The 24,433-nt window shown below is 37.0% G+C and overlaps 1 long non-coding RNA gene across 6 annotated transcripts in view; it reads left to right on the forward strand.

Annotated features, from left to right (window-relative positions):
• The window catches only part of LOC109500951, a 54,400-nt gene extending 32,930 nt beyond the window's left edge, over positions 1-21,470 (forward strand). For 2 of the 6 annotated variants that reach the window (XR_006599854.1, XR_006599855.1), the window contains 3 exons: positions 13,761-13,901; positions 18,983-19,071; positions 19,171-19,371. This is a non-coding gene — a long non-coding RNA (uncharacterized LOC109500951). Of the gene's footprint in view, positions 1-13,760; positions 13,902-18,982; positions 19,072-19,170; positions 19,372-21,235 lie in introns of those variants that run through there. The other 4 variants (XR_006599857.1, XR_006599856.1, XR_002158847.3 and 1 more) reach the window with 4 other exon arrangements.
• The last annotated feature ends 2,963 nt before the right edge of the window (positions 21,471-24,433 follow it).

The following is a 24,433-nucleotide window of genomic DNA, read 5'->3' on the forward strand; positions in this document are numbered from 1 at the left end:
CAGATCCAATAAGTTCACCACACCCCAACATGAAGAAAACCAATCCAATGCAAATCACATTTAAATTGCTGAAACCAGTAATAAAGAGAAAATCTTAAAAACATTCACTGGAAAACACATTACATATAGAAAACTGAAGATAATAATTACAGCAGACTTCCTTTGAGAAACTATGGAAGCAAGAAGACAATGTAGTGACAGCTTTAAAAGTACTGAAACAAATTAATAAATAAACAAACAAACAAAAACCAAACACTTTCAACCAAGAATTCTACATTTCTATACTCAGGAAAAATATATATCAAAAAAGAAAGTGAATTTAAAACTTTTTCAGACACACAAAAATTTTAAGGATCTATCACTAGTAATCTTTCAGACAGAGGGAAAATGATACCAGACAGAAATATGAACCTACACAAAAACAAAGAGTACCAGAAATGGTAATATGTGACTAAATACAAAAATTATTTTTTGCATTTTTTAAATTCCTTTCTTTGGAAGATAATTGCTTAAAGTAAAATTAATAATAATATAAAATGGACTTTACAATGTATGTAGAAGTAAAACATATGATACTAACAAAGGATTTGACTTGGCAGGAGTCACTTAATTTGAATTTAATGATGTACAAATGGGAGTATTTATACTAATTCAATCACTTCATTGAAAGCACTTAGCATAGGCCACCTGGGTGGCTCAGTCAGTTAAGCATCCAATTATTTTATTTTTTAATTACTTTATTTATTTAGAGAGAGAAAGAGACAGCAAGAGTGGGGGACGTGCAGAGAAAAGGGGACACAGAATCCTAAGCAGGCTCCATGTTGTCAGTGCAGAGCCAGATGTGGGGCTCGAGCTCAAGAAGTTGTGAGATCATGACCCAAGTCTAAATCAAGAGTTGGAGGCTCAACTGACTGAGTCACCCAGGCACCCCAAGTGTCCAACTCTTAATTTTGGTTCAGGTCATGATCTCAAGGTTCATGAATTTGAGACCTGACAGCACAGAGCCTGCTTGGAATTCTCTTTCTCCTCTCTCTCTGCTCCTTCCCTTGCTCACCTTATTTCTCTCTCAGAATAAATAAAAACTTTGAAAAGAAAAAAAGAAAAACACAAATCACTTAGCATAATGTCTAGAGCAGAGTCATTCATTAATGTTAACCATTGATCTTACATATATTCCTGAATAGTTTTATATGGAACGTATGAGTACATTACTCAGTGCCATGACAAGCCATACTGAGGTTGAGGCAAAAGGAAAAATCAGAAATGCTGATCCTGTTATTTAAATTTTGATTTTGTGTTCATCATGGACGTCTTGCATTAATTTTTATTTTTCTGAAATATTGTGTTAACATATCACTAATTGGGAAGGGGTTGATGCCTAAATCTAGAGCCTCACCCTAGTCCCAGTCCTATATCACTTATGTAAATAAAAGAAGTTAGGAATATTCCTTGATTACATAAACCACTGATAAAATATTGTGGAGATACAGGCCTGCTCTGAAAGAATGGGAAATGTTAGTGTCTTGAGAGTGAAGCGTTTTTTCACTATTCAAAGCATATCCTATACCTTCTTTCAAATACGCTGCTGTCCTAAAAATGTTTCTGGAAAAAATTCAGTTTCCTTAAAAGTTACTTGCACAACTCTTCATAAAAATGTTTTGCTGGCAAAATGACCTCAAACAAGAATAGCAATTTGGCAATACTCAGTGTTCAGTTTGTCAGGTATTGTTCTGAGAATTCTACATATGTAAAGTGACTTCTCTGAACAGTCTTATGAAATAGGTAGCATTTTTTTTTAATCTTTTTTTTTCAACGTTTATTTATTTTTGGGTCAGAGAGAGACAGAGCATGAACGGGGGAGGGGCAGAGAGAGAGGGAGACACAGAATCGGAAACAGGCTCCAGGCTCTGAGCCATCAGCCCAGAGCCCGACGCGGGGCTTGAACTCCCGGACCGCGAGATCGTGACCTGGCTGAAGTTGGCCGTTTAACCGACTGCGCCACCCAGGCGCCCCAATAGGTAGCATTTTTATCTCTGTATTTATAGATGAGGAAACTGAGGTCCTTTAAAATTACATGACTTTCCCAATATCACACAACTGAAAAGTGGCAGTCTGGATCTTCAACTAGGTTTCTTAATCTGGAACCTCACTCTTAACCACCACACTAGATGGCCTTTCACTCCCAAATTTAGGAGGCAGAAATCAGGATGTTGGTAGGCAACAAACACATCCAGGACCCCTTTGTTCCTGCTTTTTATGTTCCCGGATATTGACTAGTATCATGGATGGGTAATCATATCAACAGCTGGCTCCACTATCTAAAGATTCAGGAACATAAAAGAACATTCTCAGTGATTTATAGTTAAACCGGCTGATCATTGGTAGAAAGAGACACACAACACACACACACAGACACATCCTGGGAGTATACATGGGAATTCATTCCACTTGTCAAGAGAGATTTGTGGAGAAAGCAAGAACACTTGGATCACTTAGGCATGTGCCCCCTTTTTCTCATTATGATATCTTTGCAGTCATGAAGTCCTCTGACAGCATGTCAATTTGGAAAATGGTATCTGTGTTGAAAGCTTGATGAGTACATCTTATTTTTAATGCTAACTAATTCCTGCTTGCAGATAATCCTCTTCGAGTGATGTTTACATAAGATACACAGAAATGACAGGATAAAAATAGTTACTATGAAATTCTCCACAGGCTATAAACAGCTTTAACTTTTGGCAAAAGGACTTTATTATTTACATACTCAGACAAATATAGGTCACACTCTTCTCAGATTATTAATGTTCTTCTGCAAATAACTGACAGTGTATAAATATACCAACTGAACCCCTTACTGTGTCTTAATTAAATTTCAGCAATCTTGTTCAGAGTCTTATATATTTGGTTTATCTTAGGATCATCATTAATATATATCAATAATATTGCAGTCAGAGATCTTTTCTTGCCTTCTTTTTTAAAAAACAAATACAGCCAGAAGTAATTTATTTCCAATGATAGATAATGTCTAACTCCAGAATCTCAAGTTTCCAATCCCTGATGGTCCAAATGTCCATAAACTTCAAATAAAATCAACTCAAATACCATAACCCTAGTTGAGAATTAGGTACAGATTCTGCAACTGAAGTAAAGAGCACACTGGTTTACATTAAAACAGTTATTTCTCTGTCAAATCCTCACAGCAAGAACAGAATCTCAGTTCAACTTTTTTAGGCCAAATGAAGCATCATGTTTATAAATAAAGCCTTCAGTCCTTTTCCTCTCTATGCAGTAAATTCTTTGCAACCTCTGGCATTTGCAGTATGAACATTTGTCTGATTTAGTTGCAGGACAAAGGTACTCTGTTATGGAAAAAGAAGCATTTCTTCACTCACCCATATCCCCAAACATTCCTAAAACGTAGGTGTCTTACGGGGTCTGTGGTATGTGGAATAATGAATCCGCAATATATGTCCACATATTCATCCCTAGAACCTGTGAATTTGTAAATTACATAGCAAAAGGGACCTTCAGATGTGATTAAGGTTAAGGACCTTTGGATGATAAAATTATCCTAGGTTATTCAGGTGGGCCCAATTAATCACCTGGGTATTTAAAACAGGAAAACCTTTGTCAATTGGGTTTAGAATCAGAAAGAGAGATACGAATACAGAAGAATGGCCAGAGAGATGCAGTTTGCTGGCTTTGAGACAGAGCAGGGACTGCACTTGGGTTCCCTCAACTGTGACCATGAAATCCAGCTTTACTTGTTGGCTGAAACCCTATTCCTGTTGAGTAGCATGTCTTACAGGATGCAGAAGCAGGATGTTTACCAAAGGAAGGATTCACTACAAAGACTGGTGAAGACCAAACCTAACCTGTCTACACCAAAGTAGACCCCAGTGCTGACCTTTCACCCACTTGTTCTCTCATTATAACACTAAAATTCATACCCCAGGGTGGAGATTTAACATGCTAAAGAGACATGCACATGTTCTATCCACTCTGACTGTGGGCCCAACTTCCTGTATCTCTCCCAACCCCTACATGTTTAGATGTCACTCCTTTCCTGCTTTAGGCTCTTTAAAAAAATGTTTCCTGGACTTTGTTCTGAGAATCAGCATGAAGGACCCTTTCCTTGTGCTGTTTCCCTTGTGATGGAGCATAAGCCTTGCATGGAAACTCTCATTTAGCCCCATTTGGCTCCATTACTTGGAGAGCCCAGGGACTGGAGTCAGTAACAGCTCTGAAGATAGAGGAAGGGACCACAAGCTAAGGAACATGAAACACTCTCTAGAAGCTGAAAAAGTCAAGAAACAGACTGCCCCTTAGAGCCCAAAAGAAATACGGTTATGGCAACATCTTGATTTTAGCCCAATCACACCCGTGTCATACTTCGAACCTGCAGAACTATAAGAAATATGTGTTTTAAGCCACTAAATTTGTAGTAATTTGTTACAGCAGCTGTAGGAAACTAAGACAAAATATATTCAAGTTAAGAGGCAACTCAGGCACTTCACAAGGAATAATCACTGCACCTTTACAACAGGTATTTTTAGCATCTATTCCTACCAAAAGAAATGCATTGTAATGGTTAATTTTATGTGTCAGATCAACTAGTCATGAGGTTCCCAAAATAAACTTTATTTCTGGGTGTGTCTGTGAGGGTGTTTCCTGAGGAGATTAGCATTTGAATCATAGACTCAGTAAAGCAGATTACCCTCTCAAATAGGCATCATCCAAACCATCAAGGGCCTGGGTTAAAAAAAAAAAAAAAAAAAAAAAAAAAGGTGAAGGAAGAGGTAATATTCCCTTTTTGCTTTCTGCCAGCCTAAATTGGGACATCTCATCTCCTATTTTCTGCCACTCTGACTAGGATTTATACCCTTAGCTTCCCCAGTTCTCAGGCCTCAAATTAAATTATACTACGGGTTTTCTTGTGTCTCCAGCTTGTAGATGGTACACTATGGGACTTTTTCACCTCCATAATCTGTGAGCCAAGCCATCTCGTCAAAATAAATATGTTTATCTATATACATACAGCTATACATGTATCTTACTGGTTCTGTTTCTCTGAAGAGCACTAATACAAGAACTTTCTTCTCTTTACACAGAACCATGTATGCTATTAGGACATAAAGAATTCATTAATCTCCTGTTTTCCAGGAAATAAAGAGTGTTCTTAGGTACTGAAACCAAAACCAGAGAACTGTAAACCTCAAACTTCAACAATTTCTCACATATCTCTAAGATATAAGAGCCCCAGAATTTCCTAACAATGAGCAGCTTTGACTTCTCAAATCTTGGGTTTGCCATCAGGTTGTAAGGATAAGAGGTGGGTAGGGGAGGAGAAGTAAATGACATAGGCCTGAGTCCTGGGTGGTTTCCTTAGAGCACCAGGTTTCAAATACACCTGGCAGACCAATTTTCATTGCTTAAACAAAAGTAAACCCTTGGATTGTGAGTAACTTGTTCTGTGAGTGTTCTATAAGACAAGCAAACATTTCTAATACATTTTAACTTGATAAATGAGCAATGTCTTGCAATACAAGTAGTATGTGATGCTGAATGTCACATGATCACAACTGAGCCAATGGTTCTTGAAATTCACTTTGATGTACGAGCGTTTTGGATTACAAGCATGTTTCTGGAATGAATTATGCTTACAAACCAAGGTTTTACTGTATTGACTGTGCATCTATAATTTCCTGGCACCATTCTAGGTGCTGGGGATAGAGTGGTGAAGATGACAGGCTGTGCTTCCATCCCAGAAAGTGGAATTTACTGAGTTTAGAGAACAATGAGAGCCAATAAGACTGTAAGAATTTCTCTCCAGCTCATGAGCACCTGGGCGAGAATTTTGCCAAGTATGAAGAGAAATGACTTAGTAACTAGTGAGACTCACTTCACCCTCCAGGTGACTTCCAGCGTTGCATCTAAACTCATTCCAGACCGCAGAAGTCTTACAACTTTATTCTATCCTCTGCTCTACAAAATGTTTTCCCTCTGCATAAGCTGAGCAAGCCCTTTACCCTGGTTGTTCTCAAATTCTAGTGTGCAAAAGAACCACTTAGAGTGCTTGTTTACAATATAAGTTCCTGAGCTCTCACCAAGGTAGCCTAATTAGGTGGGTGTGACATGTGATCCAAGAGTCAGAATTTTTAAACAAATAGTCCAGGTGAAATCTGATGAGATGACTGCAGATTATACTTTGACAAATACTGATTTAACTCCTACATGTTTCATATCCATAACGCTATGATGTTATTACCTTTTAAAAGTATATAATTTTTGATTTATTCTGAATTTTAAAAATGTTTATTCATTTCTTCATGTTGAAGAAAAAAAATCACACAAACAATAAATCAGTCCACCTTCTATTATACAGAGATAGCCACTGTTAACATTTGGTAGGTCTTCTTCAATTTATTTCCTAAGTGAATTTAAAAAAAAAAAATTGAATTTATGCTGTATGTCAAGCTCTGGGTTGAGGCCCCTGGGTGACTCAGTCAATTAAGCATCTGACTCAGCTCTAGTCATGATCTCATGGTTCATGAGTTTGAGCCCCATATTGGGCTCCTTGCTGTCAGCACAGGGTCCGCGTCAGATCCTCTGTCTCCCTTTCTCTCTGCCCCTTCTCTGCTGGTTCTCTCTCTATATCTCAAAATAAATAAACAAACTTAAAAAAAAAAAAAGCTCTGGGTATTGCCAATTTCAAGGAAATATTATAAGCAATTACTTATGTAATTAAATCCTTCAAAAACGGATTCGATTTTTATTAGTCTTCTTTTAGGTTGCTTAGTAAAGCTTATGAATTTTCTGTCAACTATATATACTTCGTGATAACCTTATTCTTAGGTATTTTCAAATTTTGTGACTATTGAGAAATCGTTTCTATTGTTTTCACATTTTAAAATATAAACATGTAGGAAATCTACCAATTCTTATTGTTTAAGTTTTAGAAGGATACCTTATTTCATTGTCTTGCTAGTTCTAATTAGCACTTAAGTTGATTTAGCTTTCTATATGATCTTCAAATAGTAATTGTCTCCTCCTTTCTAATATTTATAACTCATTGACTTATATTATTCCATCTGTTAAAAAGCAATAATAAGTGGTAATAACTGATATATTTACTTTATTCCTGATTTTGACATTATTCTAGTCTTTCACCTTTAAATATTACATTTTCTATTTATTTCAGACTGATAATTTTAGTATTTTAAGCAAGTTTTCCCCTGTCATAGGTTACTAAGGCTCTTATTTTTCAGGTCAAGAGGTGTTGCATTTTACCAAATTTTTTGCATCTACCAAGAAAACAATATATATATATTTTCTTATCAGCTTAGTCTGGCTTTGTAAAACAAATTGAGAAGAGGTCCATCTTGTACTAAGCTTTGTTTCAGAGAATAGATTTATCTTTTCTTCAAAGATTTTAAAGAATTTACCTTTAAAAAACAAAATTAAATTTCTGAAAATTTATTTTTGATGCCGTGATTGTGAAAAATACGTTGACTGAGTATAAAATCTTTAAGTCAAATTTTCCCCCTCAAAATGTGAAGACTGTCTCATAGCATTTAATATTTTAAAAGAAATTTAATTCATAAACAACTTATTTCTTCTGCCTGAATGTTTGCAAGAATTTTTCCTTTTTTCCCCAAATTTAAAATATGTTGAGTTTAAGTATAGGTGCAGTTTCTTTTTATTTTGCCTGAATTTGATGATTGCTTGCAAGGTAAAAACTCAAGTGTTCACCTGTGGGAAATTTCCTCCTTTTCATATGCTTTTTATTATTTATCTGTCCTTTTTTTTTTTTTCTCATATTACTAGATTGAATAGCCTGGGGCTACTCTTCATATTTCTTACATTTTCTCTTATAATTGTTAAACTTTTGCAAGAGTTTTGTGATAATTTCTCAAAGATAGTTGAAGATAGTCATAATAGATTCATCCATGTGTTTTCCAGTTTGTCTTCTATGTTTATTATGGCAGCTTTGAGTTAATTAGGAATATCCCTATGAAGTACCAACTTCAGATGGATTTCTACTTCATTTAACAGGGTGTTTCAATCAAGCACGAACTATAAGCACCATAGCAGTAGCTCAAAATATATGTATCAGATTTTACTGAGATTGAGATTTGTGTGCCACTTTCTATATCTGCTGATTACCCCACGATTAAATTGTCCCAAGACTATGTCACTCTGAAGAAAGAACCAAACAGCCTGTGAGTCCCCACAAGCAAAGGAAACCAGCCTGGTAAAATCCCTTTAATATATGCTAGTTCAGTCTCTCCTTTATTAGATTCTAAAAAAAATTTAATTTGATTGTATTATAAAATTTTTTGTGGCATGTAGACCTAGTGTTCAGGGTGATAAGGGGTTTCCCTTCTTATTATGGCCCTTTGCAGATGGGCATGTGGAACCAAGACTAAGGTGACGAACAGATTCAGACCATGTCATCATATGAAAAGAACACCATCCTTCTCAAACACTTCAATATAAAGACAGAAAACAAAAGAGTGGAGGATTAAAACAAAGCATTCAAAAACTGTGGGATAATAGCAATGGTTTAACATAAAGATTACGGAAGTCCAAGAGAGAAAGAATAAAACATCAAAAACATTGAGACAATGGCTAACAGTTTTCTAAAACTAATGAAAAACAACATACCACAGATCTGATAAGCTCAGAGAATTCCACACTGGATAGACATGAAAAGACACACCTAGACACACCATAGTCAAACTGATGAAAAGCAAGGTAAAGAGAAAATCTTGAAGATAGACAAAAGGAATATGCATAAGGAGAAACAAAGATATGAATTACGCCAGATATTTTGTCAGAAATTATACAAGCCTAAAGGTATTAGACTTACATACTTAAAGGATGGAAGGGGAAAAAAAACAGTAAGAAAACAAACAAAAAACTGCAGGCCCAGAATTGTGTATTTAGCAAAAATATCTTTCAATGATGAAAGGAATTTAAAGTCTTTTTCATTGTTTTTCATTGTTTCATCGTTAGATGTGTACTCAAAAAGTTTTAAAGAAAAATCTTTCATGAAAGAAGTATGATACCATTTAGAAATAAGGATCTTACAAAGACAAATTAAGAGCAAGAGAAATAGCTTTTTAAACGGAGGCTCTATAAGAAAGGTACATTGTTCTTATTTTAATTGCTTTAACAACAATTAACTGTCTAAACCAAAAATAATGTCTTGCTGGATTTATAACATGTAGAAATAAACTGTATGAAACAATATCACAAAGTATGAGAGGAAATTAAAATATATGATTGAAAGTTTCTTATGCGATATGTGAAATAGTTTAATATAATATCAACTATTTTAAACGAAAGTTATGTATTCCAACCCTGGAGCACTTTTGAAAAACTGTAAAAGAGGTATAGCTAATCAGCCCATCATGAAAATAAAATTGAATCAACAAACGTAGAAAAAGAGGAAAGGGGGAACTAAGAATACACGAGGCAAGTGGAGGAGAAGCAGCATGTCAAATCTAAGCATGTCAGTAGTTGCATTAATATATTGTCTAACACCCCAATTAAAAGGCAAAGATTGTTAGACTGAATTTTTTTAAAAAGCAAGACACAACTATATTTTATCTGTAAGAATCCACTTTACCTATAATGATATAGACAGGCGAATAGTAAAAGGTTGAGGAAAGATATGCCATGCAGACAGAAGTCAGAAGAAACTGAGAGTGGGGCACCTGGGTGGCTCAGTCAGTTAAGTGTCCAACTCTTGGTTTTGGCTCAGGTCATGATATCACAGCTCATGGGTTCAAGCCCTACTTTGGGCTCCATACTAATAGCACAGAGCCTCCCTGGGATTCTCTTTCTCCCTCTCTCTCTCTCTGCCCCACCTCCTCTCTCATAATAAATAAGTAAATAAACTTAAAATAAAAGCGAGAGTGGCTGTCATATCAGAAAGACCTCAGCACAGAGAATGCTCCTAGGTATATACAAGGACATTTCATAATGAAACAACAACTGTAAATATTATTGCACCCAAAAGCAGAACTTTAAAATACATAAAACAAAACTAAAAGAAAATGTCAAATCTACAATTCTTGTTGGATATTTCCAAGCTCTTCTCTTAGTAATTCATAAAACAATAGAAAATCAGTGAGGATATAGAAGACCTGAACAACACTATCAACTAAATTCATCAAATTGATATTTATAGGATCTTTCATTCCACAACAGAATAGCACACATTATTTTCTAGTAATATGGAACATTCACCATGATAGGCTATATTCTGTATCTGAAAATGAATTTCAACAAATTTTTAAAATTTTATTTTATTTAATTTATTTTTGTTTAACGTTTATTCATTTTTGAGAGACAGAGAGAGAGCATGAGTGGAGAGGGGTAGAGAGAGAGCATGAGTGGGGAGGGGGGGAGAGAGAGAGAGAGAGAGAGAGAGAGAGAGAGAGAGAGAGACAGAATCCAAAGATCCAAAGCAGGGTCCAGGCTCTGAGCTGCCAGTGCAGAGCCTGACACGGGGCTGGAACTCACAGGCCATGAGATCATGACGTGAGCCAAAATTGGATGCTTAACTGACTGAGCCACTCAAGCACCCCAAATTTTTAAAATTTTAAGTCATACAAAATATAATTTCTGACCACAATGAAATTAAACTAGATCAATAACAAAAAGATACCTAGAAAATACCCCAATATTTAGGAATTATAAAATTGTTTTCTCTTTAAGTCTCTCAAATGTATTTTTTTTCTCCTTAAACCTAAATCTATTTTTGGGGTTTTGCCTCAGAGGACATCAGCAGCTTCCCTTGCTCTAAGACATTAAACTTTTCAAGTTTTTTCTTTTAATAACCCCCCAAACCCCTCTATCAAACATAGAATAATCTGTTGACAGATTTGTGATACTGCCTCTGAAAAATTTCACAATCCCACTTAGCCCCAGTTCAGGTTCTTATTACCTCCCCTGTGGCTATTCTATCAGCTTTCCAAACAATCTTCCTTATGTCAGTTACTCCTTCAATCCAGTCTTACAACAAGTGTTATCTTCCTAAAACAGGGTTTCCAATGAAGTGTGCACAATGATCTGTTAATCCTTTTAGATATACTATCATAAAAGCATTTCTGTGACCAAAAATATTAGGAAAACATAGCTTATTACATCCATCTCTCTGAGCCTTAAAATGTCTCTTGGCATATTAAGATTATTTGAAGTATTGCAGAACAAAAAAAGAACTCTTTAACTTTGCTTAATCTACCGTGTCCCAAATTTGTTTGAAAATTACATTGCTGTTGGTTTTCTTCATATAATACCTACCAATAATCTAAGAATAAGTGTTTAAAGAATGTCCTTCAGCAAATACTTTCCTAAATCACAACATAACTTCATTTTTCTCCTCCCTTAAAAATCTGATGGTTAGAAGTGGTTATGAAATGACACCCAAGTTCTGTTGCCTACCTACAAAGCCTTTCATGGTCAGGCTTCAACCTTCTTTTGAGCCAGTCTTCCTTATACACCCCATGCTCAGTTCCCCCAAACTGTTCATGCCTCAGCAATTCTGGACTAGTGTCCATGACTCAAAAATACCTTGTACTTTCTTCCTGCTCATCTTGTTCTTTCTCCCTGTGTTTCCTACCTAATTCCACCTATCCTTCCATATCCAGCCCAAATATAGCATCATCTATGATGAGATATCATTCATTTATTCAGAAAATGTTATCTACTACGTACTAGGTACTGGGGTCTATTCCAAGAAAGCTCCGGCAGACAATAATCTCTCTTTCCACAGTAATTCAACATCAAGCTCTGCCTATATTACATCTTTGCTTACATTTTACATATATTAAAACACTTATCAAAAGCTGATCCTCAAGCACACTAGGCACTCTCCTCCTAAGGTTTACAATTGCTACTCCCTCTCCTGGACTACTGTATGGCCACTTCCTTACTTCTTTAAGGTTTTGATACAAATGGGAGTTTCTCCATGAGGCCTCTCTCACCATTCTTTAATACTGTAGCTTCCCCTCTCTCTTTTTTATTTTACTATATTTTTCACATAGTATTTACCATATATTGTAATACAAATTTTGCATACGGGTGTGCTGTAAAGTCCATAATCACAGGGATCTTTACCTATCTCATTCACTGCTGTATGCTTAGTAACAAGAACAGGGCTCACTACTCAGTAGGTATGATGGCTAATTTTATGTGTCAGCTTGGCTACACCATGGTAACCAGATATTTGGTCAAACTCCAGTATAGATGTCACTGTGAAGGCATTTCTAGATGAGAATAACATTTACATCAGTAGATTTTGAGTAAAGTAGACGAACCTTCATAATGTGGGTGGGCATCACTCAATCAGCTAAAGGCCATAAGAGAAAAAAAACCTCAGCTCCCTCCAAGGAAGAGGGAATTCTGCCTTCAGACAGCATTCAAGCTATGGTACAACTCTTTTCTGAATATCCAGCCTGCTCTCCTACTATGACAACTAAACTTGCCAGAACCCACAATCTTCTTAGCCAATTCCTTAAATCTCTCTCTCTCTCTCTCTCTCTCTCTCTCTCTCTCTATATATATATATATATATATATATATATATATATATATATGTATATATATATTTATATATGGATATAGAAATTTATATCCATCTGTGTCTCTATCATCTATCTATCTATCTATCTATCATCTATCTATCTATCTATCTATCTATCTATCTATCTATCTATCTATTTGCCTACTTATCTATCAAAAGAGAGATACTACTGATTCTCTCTTTCTGGGGAACTCTAATATAGTAGGCACTCAGTAAATATTTGTTGAATAAGTAAATGGTTTATCATTAGTTATTTACAGCTTAGACTCTGAGCTCTTTGAAGAGAGTATAACTTATCCTTCTATTTGTTTGGTGTCTAACACCATTAATCATTCATCCATCCACCCATTCAACATATACTTGTTGATTACTGACCTCATACCAGACATTAAGCCCATTCCACATACATACCTTGTACTTCCCTACCTATGGCTTTAACCTTCCCCCAGCCCTGCTCACTTATTTAATTCTATCTATCCTTCAAATTCCAGTTCAAATACATCTTCTATAAATAAGAAGCCATTCATCTATTCAGCAAACATTAATTAAATATCTACTATGTACCAAGTACTGGGTTATGTTTGTTGAAAAAACATATGAGCTTCTAAAAAGTGTTACATAAAGAGAAGGGGGCATGATTAAGAAAAACATGTTCATTAAATTTGAACTTGTTAGAGAGTCTATATGTTAATATCATCACAAACAGCAAAACTGCATACATCAATTGTTTGGAATCATCTCTGAAATGGAGTCACCAGTCAGCTGAAGGACCATAACACTGGAGCATTTAGTACAAGAAAGAAGCACATTCGTATGAAATCAGAAGGTCAAGCAAATGCAGGAGGTAAGAAGTGAACAAGTTCAGATAGGAGTATAGCAGGTTGGGGTAAAAAAGAAGAAAAACAGAAAAGGATTTTCAAAGGAACATCATTTTTGCACCTTGGCCATATTTTTACCATCCATCAAAGGTGATTAGTCCAGGTTAAGCATCAGCACTAGCAAGCTAAAGCTTTATGTATGAGGTGAGAAGCAGTCTTCTTGGCTCTTGCCTTGCACTAAAATGATATATGAGAATAACAGAGATTGACAGCTTGAAAAGGTCACTTGTCCAGTCAGCCTGGCATACCTCATCTTGCTTCCATGTCATAATAAACTTCACTTGCAGACCCTGTCTGAAAGCACATCCATATGCTTTGGATGCTCTGGGAATGGAAAGGTCACGTTGGACCTGAGTGCCTCTCGGTCACGTGTGGGTGCTCCTGTTTGCCACTGACTTGCATATATTTGTATTTAAAGCCACAACCAGGTAAGTTGCCATCTCTTGTTCAGCCTGTCAGCCTGGGTCTGAATCATAAATTATCTTTTTTTTCATTTTACAGTCAGAAAAATCTCCTCTTCAATGATAATAAAATCAGTGGACCAGATTGTGCCCTTTGTTACTTATGTACAAATCCTGCTGAAGTCAGCAGCACTTAAGGGCATGCAACTTTGGGCAGAATGTATTCCAACTTTTTTCCCTTGCTGGATTTTTATTACCTGACATCTTTCTGATTCCTCTAGATTGCACAATAAGGGAAGGGTGGCCCAGTTTGGGTAAAATAAAAAATGACCCAAACCACTGACCTAAATCCTGTCTTTGAAATTTAAAATTACATTTACTAGGAAGGAAAATAGTTTTTTTTGAGTGTGGGTGGTTTTCTTTTTCAAAACCCATTTTCAAATGTTGACCTCCTGAATGTTATCATACCAGTTTGGATTGGAAAACAGAAGGGTAGGTAAACATTTTTTTAAGCTTGTTGGGGGGAGGTCATCCTTTCTGAATTCATTATCTGCAAAGAAGCAGGAAATACCAAGAACTTTTTTTTTTTTTTCCAAAAGATTTCCTGGTCACATTGCCAAATTTGACTCCAAAAGTAAATCATCCAATTTTGTGAAATATTGAGACTTTTTGTCTTCCCTTCCTTCAAAGGTGAACTCAGGTAGTGAAGAAGCAAAGGCAAGAAAGCTTTGCTTGAGGAAATAGATGAGGGATGGAGGTGAGGAATTCTCCTTTGCACAAATAAAGGGGACACAGGCATGGTTGTCACATAAATGACAGGCCCTCATGATCTGATGTAATGACAAAGACTAAACCTCACAGCTTTTCCCTTGAGATGCCTACTGATGTCAGCCTTTTACAATAAGATGCCTCCTGCCTCCTCTAGAAGCACTCTGTAAAATATCCGACATAGAGGACTCTAACGCATTGTAACCATATACTCAATTATTTAGCAATTCCCTATCTGAGATTAGAGCCCTGACTTAATGGGACATGACGCAGGCACATTTCAATAAGAAAGAGGAAGGATAGATGTGATAATGGAGGAAGGAAAGATTTGGAGCAAAGCTCTTGGTGCATTACATAAACACTTATCCCACTGTGTTGTCATTCTTTGTATAGTAACTAGTCCCTGACCTAAACTGATCTTAAAATTGGGATCCTTGGCTCGTTTATTTTTGTTTTACCAGCACCTGGCATGGTGCCTGATCACATGGAAGCAGTTTAACGTAGTGCTTTGACTTTACAGTCCTGGGCTTGAGTTCAAATTTTGCCAATTACAAGTTCTGTGACTTTGGATAAGATCCTGCACCTCATAAATCCTAATCTATAAAACAAGCATAGTAATTCCTTCCTTCAAATATTCTTCTGAGGATAAAGATATACTTTTAAGTACTTCTCACAATGCTTGACAGAGTTTGCACTTAATAGAAACCATAATTATTACTATGCATTCAAAAAATTTGTTGAATGAATGAATGAATGAACGGTTCAATCAATGGATCAGCCCTAAGTTAAGAATTAACAAGGGGGCAGCAGGAGTATATGAGTGCTCGGTCATAGGAAGACATTTAAGGGTTGGGGTGGGGGTTCCTAAAGAAAGCACGAGGCAATTAACATCCATCTTAGTTCTCAGCACAAAAACTCATCACATTTGGTGGGACACTTGAATAGGATAAAAGTCCCCAAATAGCACTAAAGTAGCAATAATTTAGAAATAACAGTGTTTCACAATGTCAACACCATGCACTGGCAATCTTTCAGCCCTGTGTAGCTATTTAAGTAAAACTGTGTATGTGCTCTTTTAAATTCTTATAGAGCAAAGCCACCACATGTTCTAGTAAATATGTACTCTTTCCTGCTGACATGATGTTTATTGGGCTTTTGCTCTCATTCTAGTCATGCTCTGCCTCATACTACATCATAAAAAGTAACATTATAGAGAGCTTACTAGGCACTCAGCACATTTCTCAGTACTTTACATGAATCAATGTACTTAATCCTCAACTCTATGGTGTTAGTACTACCTATGTGGAAATTACCATTATCAATTTTTACAGGTAAGGAAACTGAGGCACATGGAATCAATAACTTGGCAAAGGTCACAGAGGTAGCAGGAGTCACAGTGTATATTTGAAGCCAGACAGGTAGACACTAGAGTTCTTAACCACTAGGGCATATGCTGCACAAGATACAGTAGCTCCAGCTGCCTAACACAGGCACTATCAGGACATTATTTGTAAATTACACTGTAGCTAAATAAATGTTTCATATTGGGGGAATTAAGGCTGTATACCTGAGGAAGCTCATTATATACAACATGAGGTCTTTTGGCAGATGCACAGTGTCATTGCAAATTCTGCTTAAGTCACAAATATGCCAAGGACCAATATGCCAAGCTGAGGAAGTGGGGCAAAACTTGAGCGTATTTTCAAGCATGTAATTCCCAATGGAATCATGGCCTGTCATGAGATCGCAGCAATAATCCCTATTTCTACCAGGATGCTGTCAAAGTCCTCTTCAAACCACTTTCCAAATTTTCTACCAATGGAGTAGACCTGCAGAAAGCAGCTGGGCAATCAAGAGGCATAGGCAGAGCTCCCTAAAGCCTCCTAGCTAAACTTACAAATCATTAGCAATTCCTCTCTCGTGATAATCTTGCTTAAAAATAAATTTGAGCATGACCATCACCAAAAGAAAGGATAACAGTTACTGAATATAGTAACCAGCAGGGGAATACAGACTCTTCCTTTCAGTTTGTGCTCTGGGCCCATGCCTATGTGCCTGTGTACCTACAGGTCTTAGCAATGTTGCCATACACAAAGTTACTTGCCCTTAGAAACTTCACTCACACATATTTTTATATCTGTGCATGAGGTGGTTAACAGACCTCCCCACTTTGATTTGTTGCCCTTGGATTGATTATATCTAGATACTAAGATTCAGCAATAGCATCCATTGTTAATTTTCTGTACAATAGCAGGATTCAGTAACTCTTGTCTAACTGAATGTGTCAAAACCATTGCAATTGTACGCTGTATTGCATCCAAATAAAATGTTAGTTCTGTCCTAGAACAGGCATATTGGATTGCATATTTATTAAAATTTGTAAAATAGGCCAAGGACTTTGGGGAACTCAACTTTGTTACTCCTGGGATCTTTACCACTGCAAGCTACCTCTCTCCTCAGCTGGAACAGTCATGACCAATAATAAAGAGCTGGTAAACGCCTTTGAGAGTCTCAGTTGAAAAGTTCTTAAAGAGTCCTTAGAATACTTTTAATTTTGCATATCACCTTTCATCTCTAGAGCTGTCCCTGCTGACTTATTCATCTTCTCTATTGTCTCTACCTCAAGAGAGACATGCCCTTAAAAACAAGGAGCATTCCCACTTGGCAGATGGAAAAAATGGGCATTTGATTGGTTGTGCTCTGCTCACATAATCAATATTCCATAAAGTCATACAGCATAGATAGAATCCTTATCATGATAGGAGAGTGCCAATTCAAAAGTAATCCTCACCCTTAGATCCCACTGAGGTAACAAATAGGTTGATAACAGTATTTCCAGTAAGATAAAGACTGTAGAACTCTATGTTTGTCATTAAGCTTTGAATATACTGCACCCAAGTAATGGTAACTGGTCAAGAGAAATGTCCACAGCCTGCTGCCCCTCTTATAGCTATATGCCGATAACAGGAACCAGCAAGGTAACTGGCATGGGGCAAATAAAGCTACGGGAAGATACCACTAAATCCAAATAACCATTGTATCTTACTTAGCTGTAACATCTGCTCTACCACCCTTCTTGCCCACCCCAATCCTTTCTCTTCATGTAGCCTACAATGATTTTTACAAATACTCTATCAGGTCATACCCTTCCCCCACTTAAAACTTTCAACAGCTTCCCATTGCACAAAGAAAAAAAGTGCAAATTCTTTAGCATGGCCTTCAAAGTGCTTTATAAGCTGGCCCCTGCCTACCTCTGCAACCTCATCATAAACCCCTTCTCCCTTTCTCATTTGTTCCATCAATACTCCTCTCCTTTAACTTCCTAAACCATGCCAGACCCTTTCCCAACCCACAGCATATACTTTTCTCTCTTTGTGTAGCACATCCCTCCCCACCTGTTCTCCTCTCCCAAATGACTGCCCTCCCCTAGATTCTTCTCATGATGGCATCTTATTTTTCAGGTTTGCACTTTATTGCCCCTCAGACAGGCCTTTCTTGACCTAGACAGATATCCCCCACTCTTTCCTATCACAAAACACCCTGTTTATTTTTTCATTCACTTAACAAATGTATTTGTATACTTATTATGTGCCAGTAGCTGTGTGAAGCATTGTGGATACAACAGTTAACAAAACACACAAAAAGATGCGTGCATTGATGAACATTTTAGTCAGAAAAGCATATGGTGAGAAAAATAAATGAGTATCAAAAACATCTAGATACTTTATTTTAGATACTGGAGCTAGGGAATGTTTTACTGAGAGGCTAGCAGGTGAGAAGAGACTGCCAAAGGGGACCGGCAAGTTTCCTTGTGACTATCCAAGGAGAAAGTGTTCCAGGCAGAGGGAGTATCAAGCACAAAGGTCCTGAGGCAAGAAAGTGCCTGGAATATTTGAGGGAGACAAGGGACTGTGCTGGCTGAAGTAGCGGACAGCTGTAAGAGATGATGCTGGAGAAGTAATGGTAGGGTCATATGGAGCAGGACCTTGGACATCATAGCAGATTCCTTGGCTTTTACCCTCATTGAAATCGGAAGCCCTTGGAAGTTTTTGAGTGAAGGGTGATATGATCTGCTTTGCATTATATAATCCATCATCCTGTTTGCTCCTTGGGGGAATAATTTGAAGGACTTATGCAATGAATGTTTGTGTTCCCCCCACCCCACCCCGCCAAAACTCATATGTTGAAGCCCTAAGGCCCAATTGTGTGTACACTTGGAGATAGGGCCTGTGAGGAGGTGAAAAAAGTTGAATGAGGTCATAAGGGTAAATCCCTAATCTGACAAGGCTGATACGTTTAAAAAAGGAAGATACACCAGAGCTTTCTCTCTTTGCATACAGGCAGCAAAGAAATGTCATATGAACACATTCTGAAAAGGAGGCCAGAACTGGACTATCCTGGAGCCCTGATTTCAGACATCCTGTAACCTGTAAGCAAATAGATTATTATTTAAGCCACCCACTGTATATTTTATTATTGCAGCTAGATCTGTGTTATATTTTTATCTTTTTTTTTTTTTTTCCCAAAGACAGGGAGTGAGAATGGAAGACTTTGTCTCCTTCATCACATTTAAGAGAACTTGTAATTTAAAAGATCTGCCAGTGGGTGTTTGTTTCAGATCTTCTCCACTCACTGTCATCTCCAAGAGGCTCGGCTCTGGGTGTCTACCCCCACGGCCCAGTACTGTACCTCACAGGTCATGTGTGCAGAATAAATATTTACTGAATGAGTGCTATGATGAACTTAGGATTTCTCCTAAGAAGGTCCCATACATTTAAGATCTTTGTTTTTGAATTAAAAATAGTTTGTTCTTGTTTATTTCTTTAGAGCCTTCTCTGAACTGATACTGGGGTATCAACTTTCCTCTTTTGCATTCTTTGATTCCACGACCATTTATTCAACACCTGCTATAAATAACCAGGGCTGGGATACAAAGATGAACCCTCGCTGCTTACTTCAAACGTTGACAGGTTTTTAGGTTTTCCTTATTGAATATCATAGTTTTAGTAAGAGTTCAATAATCAAAACAAAAAGAAATATGTGTTTTCATGAGTCAGGTGTCTTTAATTTCTATAATGTTTTTTACTGGACTGCTTAGTAGTTATCTATTAGAACTCACATGATACCTGTTCAAAATGTAACTTATATATGATAGACTACAGTTTTAAAATTTGGATCACTGTAAAAAACTTTATTAGTTTCTTAGGGCTGCCGTAACCAAGTACCATAAACTGGGGAGCTTAAATAACAGAAATTTATTGTCCCATAGTTCTGGAGCTAGAAGTTCAAAATCAATGTGTCAGTAAAGCTGGTTCCCTCTGAGTTCTGTGGGGGGAGAATCTGCTCCATGCCTCTCCCGTAGTTCCTAGAGGTTTACTGTCAACCTTTGTCATTCCTTGGCTTGTGGAAGCGTCACCACAATCTCTTCCTTCATCTTCAAGTGGCATTCTTCTGTGTATGCCCGTGTTCTAATTTCCCCTTTTTATAGGAACATCAGTCATGTTGGATTAGGGGCCTATCTCACTTCTGTATGACCCCATTTTAACAAGTATATCTACAAAGTCACTCTTTCCAAATAAGGTCACATTCTGATGTATTGGGGATTAGGAATTTAGCGTATGAATTTTGGGAAAACACAATTCAACTCATAACAACTCTTAATGAAGGAATAAATAAAAGCTCTTCTCAAAGACTCCTCCACCTTTCAGCCCTTAGTAACTACTTGTCTTTTGATAAGTGTTGGTATTCAAAGTTGGAGGGAAAAAGTGGAATTCACATTCTACAACTTTTATAAGAAAAGCACCAAGGTATAGCCAAGAAAACACTTTAGCAGGAGTCATAAAGCCCTTTTTTAGTCTCACATATCTGATAACATCTGATTCAACTAACTTTATTGAGGCTATCAGTGAGTTTCCTCATATATAAAAGGCAGGGTCAACTTTCATCATTACCAATGTCTCAACCTATCCCAGGAAGAAGAAATAAATGCTATTATTTGTGGTGGGCAAAATTCTAACATGACCCCCATGACCTGTACCTCCTAGTGTTAGCCCTAGTGATTGCTACCTCATGTGGCAAAAGGGATTTTTTGGTTGTAATCAAGATGACCAATCTGTTGACTTTATCACAGGGAGATTATCCACAGGGACCCACCCTAATCACTTGATCCCTCTAAAAGCAAAGTTTTCTCCAACTGGTAGCAGAAGAGAAAGTCAGAGAAATTCAAAGTACAAGAGAGATTGTTATAAGTGAGGTTCTCCATTGCAAAGATGGGGGGGGGGGGCGGTCCTTGCCCCTGAGGCAAGCAGCCTCAAAGAGCTGAGAAAGATAGCAGCCAACCACTAGTGAGAAAGTAGGGGCCTCAGTCCTAAAACTTCAAAGCACTAAATTCTGCCAACAACTTGAATGAGCTTAGAAACGGGTTCTTCTCTGGAGACTCCAGATTAACTAAACTTTCAAGACCCTAAGCCAAGAATCCAATCAGGTCCACCTGGGCACTGACCTGTAGAACTGTGAGATACAAACGGGTATTGTTTTAAGCCAGTAAGTTTGCAGTAATACACAGCAACAGAAAACATATTATTACATTACAGTGAGAAAACGAAGAGAGAAACCTGGAAGAAAGAATGGAGTGAGAAAGAAACCAGGTGAAAACTGAGTAGGACGGAGCACCATCAAAGGAAAGAAATGAGGAAAGACATAAAGGTGGAAAGAGATAAGATATATGAAGTTTGCCCTAAATATTTCTTTTTTTTTTTCTCCAATGTTTATGTATTTTGAGAGAAAGAGTGAGCAGGGAAGGGCAGAGGGAGAGAGAGAGAATCTCAAGCAGGCTCCACAGTGTCAGCATGGAGCCTAACACAGGGCTCAATTCCACCAAGCAAGAGATCCTGACCTGAGCCAAAATCAACAGTCCAACACTTAACCAACTGAGCCACCCAGGCGCCCTTGCCCTAAAAATTTCTTTTTCTTTTTTAAAAAAATTTTTAACATTTATTTACTAATGAGAGACAGAGAGAGACAGAGCATGAGCATGGGAGGAGCAGAGAAAGGGGGAGACACAGAATCCAAAGCAGGTTCCAGGCTCTGAGCAGTCAGCCCAGGGCCTGAACTCACAAACCAAGAGCATGACCTGAGCCGAAGTCGGACGCTTTACTGACTGAGCCACCCAGGTGCCCCTAAATATTTCTAGTTAGAGATAAAACATGCTTAGGTTTGTTTCTTTGACTGTTCCCCTGTTTGCATGGAGTGGTGATAGTACATCTGACACACATAATTAAATTGGACAATTAAACTGAAATCATGATCCGTATTATCTAAGAAATGATAATCCAATAAAAAAATAGAAAGGAAACTCCTTTCCGCACATGAGGAAAAGAATAGAGGGGAAAAAAAAGGATGAGGAAAGAAAAGAAGATAAAGGAAAGAGAGAAAGGATAGGGGAGGGAAAAGAAAGAAGGGAAGAAGAGAAGGAAACTGCAAAAAAAAGTTTTTTAGAGGAATATAAAATTCTGTATTGAAAATTGAATGAAAGTGTGTCAAAGACAAGCATGGTGGTATCAAACTTCTCTCAAAGTTCTCCAGAAGCAATAGAGAAATTGCCATTTCCATTCTGCCTTTTCAGCCTTTATGAGCTTCACTAGTTGCCTGGCTGCTTAAACAGCCTTCAATGCCATCAAAGGAAGAAAAAGCTCCACAGCCATGACATTAAGAAAGAAAGAAAGAAAGAAAGAAAGAAAGAAAGAAAGAAAGAAAGAAAGAAAGAAAGAAAGAAAGAAAGAAAGAAAGAAAGAAAGAAAGAAAGAAAGAAAGAAAGAAAGAAAGAAAGAAAGAAAGAAAGAAAGAAAGAAAGAAAGAAAGAAAGAAAGAAAGAAAGAAAGAAAGAAAAGGAAAAAGAAAAAAAAAGTCTTTACCTCATGTAGGTATTTCTGAATCCAACAACTATGAAAACACAAAATCACATCTGTTTGAAAGAGACAGGTAAGCCAATAGCAATGTTAGACATTTCCAATAAAATTCAGTAATTGAAAAGAAGTTTTATTAGGAAAACATCATTTCTGGATTTTTCCTCAGCAAGGCAGAGAAACTACTCTGACATGGTCAAATACCAAAGAGAATTTTTTCCTGTGTTCTTAAGGTTCTATGGCTCCTTTATAGTATGTGGGGACATTGTACTTCCACGTTCAATGCCCAGCACATTGAAACAAAAACACAAAGACCAAGTTGGTGTAGAATTTACAGTAAAAGGGCATTAGAGAGCCAAAGGGGCCAGGCAATTAAAACAACAAGCACCAAAAAATGAGCAAGTTCTGTGCACAGACAGCTAGTTTCATGGAAGAATTCCTTTTTTTTTTTTTTTTTTTTTTTTTAATTGAGCTATTAAACACTAAAAAACAAGAGCTGAATACGCAGGACAAAGTTCGGCTATACAAGCTGGCCTTTCCAAATAAGGAATAAGGAAGCAGATATTCATCTAGCAACTTCTGTTCAGGGTTCTAAGAAATAACAACTCTATTTTCTTTGTCTATGACTACCAATATTACTTGTAAAGCATTCTCAACAAGTTGGTTAAATAAGATCTTTTTTTTTCCAGCAAGAGCTGAAAGGCCTCTAACGGAAGTATGCTTTCAATAGCTCCTCTTGCAGTGCTCAGGAAATTCTACATGATTATTGCCATTATTTCCTACATGGATGACTGTTATATAATTGTCTATTCTCTGTCTTGTGGCCTTCGGAGGACGATTAATGTGATGGTTGATGACCGGCCAAACCCCAAAACTGTCAAGTGACCCAAAGAGTTGTTTATGCCAATCTCAGGAAGGAAAAGTACTACATAATTACAAAATAACATATTTAGACCAGGGGTCAGCAAACTTCTTCTGTAAAGGCCCATAGAGTAAATATTTTAGAATTTGTGGACCATGTGGTCTTTGTCACAAGTACTCAACTCTGCCTGTAGTGTGAAAGCAGCCACAGATGATACAGAAATGAATGAGTGTGGCTATGTTCCAATCAAACTTTATTTATGAACAAAAATTTGAATTTATTACAATTTTCTTATGTAATAAAATACTATTCTTATTTAGATCTCCTTCAACCACTTAAAAATGTAAAAACTATCCTTAGCACACATCCATACAAAAACAGGTGGTGGACTGGAATTGCCAGTAGGCCCATAGTTACCCTTTCCATATTTATACTATTTTATGTGTTTTCAGAATCCATCACATGATTATACTCTTAGATTTAACACCTGATAAAAACATAATAAAATTTGGTTAAAGTTATACACAATGGTTACCAGATGCCCACTCACTACTGTATTTTGTGAAATATTAATAGACGCTCACCTTTTCTAATTTACTGTAATTCTATTTAGTTGGTGCTTTTAGAGTTTCTAGTCATAAAGAAAATATAATGCAGAAAATCTGAAAGCCCCAACTAATTTGACTACCTATCAATTGCAATTTTTTGACACTGAAATTCTGTATAATGTCATAAAACCCTGAGATTTGTTTTCCAGAAGACAGAAACTATCTCAGAATTATTTGGTGTTATTTATTTGGCCAAGCAATTATCTCAGAATTATTTGATGATTTATCACGTGCAATAGCACAATTACAAATGACCTATAGTCAACATCTGCCCTGTCCTTAGTCCTCTGACATCAGTGATAGTATTAAATGAATGAAACCAAAGAATCAAGTTAAGGTTGATTCTAATTGCAGATCTTGGGGACAGCCCTAGTGAGAGTTTTAATGTAGCTGTTGCTATTATGCACACAGTGTGAT

Source organism: Felis catus, chromosome B3, assembly GCF_018350175.1.
Source record: "Felis catus isolate Fca126 chromosome B3, F.catus_Fca126_mat1.0, whole genome shotgun sequence".
Lineage (NCBI taxonomy): Eukaryota > Metazoa > Chordata > Mammalia > Carnivora > Felidae > Felis > Felis catus.